Here is a 2,330-nt window from a genome sequence, read left to right as displayed (position 1 = left end):
ATTAAGATAGAGATTAACAAACTATCTTAAGCAATACGTGTTTCCGTGAAGATATATTGATATAAAGCATTATACTATATTGATATATATATGACAAATTTAAAATATTTGGATATGATTACAGTTGGGATTATAAATTTAAAATTTTCTTAAGCTCGATTATATGTCCACAAAGACCGGTTTTTGAGGCAAGCGTGCGTTGCCACACTCACTTCCAAATGAATGCAAGGAAACATGTCAATATATGATGATGATTAAAGTAGTCATTGATCACCCAATTTTACATCACACAAACACCCATTATTTGGAACTTCTAATTCCCGGTGTCAAATATAAAAAATGATTATAATTCATGAAAAGATTTTAATATAAAGTTAATGGCAAAAACTAAAAACTGAAAGAAAAAAAAATGAAAGTTAGGATTATCATTGGTTAAGGTGTAAGTTTGGATTATTATTGACGAATATATATACTTAGGGTTATTAAAATTTAATATTCTAACCAACTATCATCACTTATACAAAAGTTGAACCCTGTGATTATAACGTAAATGATTTCAGCTTAAACACTAGAATATGAACAGAGTGAAAGTAGGATGGATGGATTTCAGCAGCGATGTGGGTGAGATGGAGATGCTGAGACGAAGACGATGGTATTTTTTGAACCCATCCTAATCAAGTCAGGAAGCAAAGAAGAATACGAGAGTTTGGAAGGGAGAAATATGATGTCAGGAACCCCATTCTATGTGAGTGGTATCGAGGCCAAATTAATTAGAAGATGGGATGAAACATGAAAGCTTCCCACTCCATGCACCAAAGAATACACCGCATGATCGAGTTAATACTATGTTTTAAGTTTATTTAGTTTTTTTTTTTCTTTTGCCCCTTTTCTTTTGATTTATATTCTCTCTTTGGAAATTGAATCTTGGTTAATCACTCACCATAGACTTTTTCGTTTGCAGTTGAAAATAGAACTTACAAAATTATTTTCAAAATTTAAGAATACAACTATAAACCACTAAATACACATCCAAACTAATACATTAATTTGAGGTGTATTATATGTATGATCATTTCTAAAATCTCGATATTAATTAGCCAAAAAAGAAGCACATGACATGAAGAACCAAACCTTGATGATACATCCAAGACTTGCATTAACTAAAATTGAAGATCCAAAATCTCAAACTCTAATAAGATAAATACTAAGTTCTGGTCCTACGTTGCTATCTGGATTCATCATGTAGAATGCTTCAGAGTCTTTTGACCCCACAATCCTCTCAAACCTTGCTCTCATATACATCAACTGATCTCCTTCAACCTCACCCTCCGGTAACACTCCGGCGCCCATTGTAATCGGTCCAATAGAATTAAACACCTTCCATTCATCCGCCCCCACAGTCACGCCTCATTGCATAACCACATTTCTTGCCATTGCAGTACGTCCTCCAAAGTGGCTCATCCAGCAGCTTAAAACCTTTCCTAGTCTCAGTCTTCTTATCGCATTCCAACGCAATCCGAACCTGCCCCGTCGCCATTTCTCGAACCAGGAAGCTAGTCGGGGTGGCTAGCTCCACTAGGAAAGCCGGACCTAGCTTCGGGTCCTCTTGGAACGCGACGTGGACGTGACCACGTCGGTATCCAAAAAGGGTACCCGTGATTCCGGTGGTCTTTTTTATACAACCAGAAGATAACCGCCTCTTGCTAAAAGTAAGAGCCGATAGGAGCTTAGAAACCGACACGAAGGTCGCTTTCTTTCTCCTGGGTGCCGCATGGGCATCGGGTGGTCGTCAGGATTGATATCTTCCTCGGTGACACATGCAAATGATGATGATGAATGGAAATTGAGTATCTCTTCATCATCATGATCTTGACCATCTTCAGGTTTCTTTTTCCAGTGGAAGTATCTTCTTGAGAAGGAAAAGGAAGAATCTTGAGGGGTTTTGGCAGCCATGATTGACCTCATCTTAAGAAATAAAAACAAAAGCTAAACAAGAAAATAATAAAGATTGTGGTTTTTTTCTCCTCCTTTAAGGGGTTTGGTTTCTGAGACTCGGTACTGACAAAAGATGGTGATCAGTCCCCACCTACTATTGAAACACACTGATTTTACACTTCAAAATATTAACGAAGCTAGTTGTCTTACACTTTAAAATATTTTAAAAATAATACAATTAATGGGTGTGATCGGGATTTTTTTTCTTAGGTTTTATTTGGGTCACGGGTTCGAATCCTAGTTCATGTACACGTTCTGAAATATAGACAACACCATTATAAAGGGGATTCGAACTTGAGTAATGAACTGTGGCAAATGTTATAACCTTTCGGGAG

At 36.8% G+C, this 2,330-nt stretch overlaps 1 pseudogene; it reads right to left on the bottom strand.

The window, feature by feature from the left end:
• Nucleotides 1-1,091: 1,091 nt before the first annotated feature.
• On the bottom strand, nucleotides 1,092-1,979 carry LOC143597768 (protein MIZU-KUSSEI 1 pseudogene; annotated as a pseudogene).
• Nucleotides 1,980-2,330: the final 351 nt, after the last annotated feature.

This window comes from Bidens hawaiensis, unplaced genomic scaffold (genome assembly GCF_021521415.1).
Source record: "Bidens hawaiensis isolate Kalapana, Puna unplaced genomic scaffold, B.hawaiensis_p1.1 tig00049022_1, whole genome shotgun sequence".
Lineage (NCBI taxonomy): Eukaryota > Viridiplantae > Streptophyta > Magnoliopsida > Asterales > Asteraceae > Bidens > Bidens hawaiensis.
Note: the sequence above shows the minus strand (reverse complement) of the source record. Positions and strands in the feature narration are given on the sequence as shown.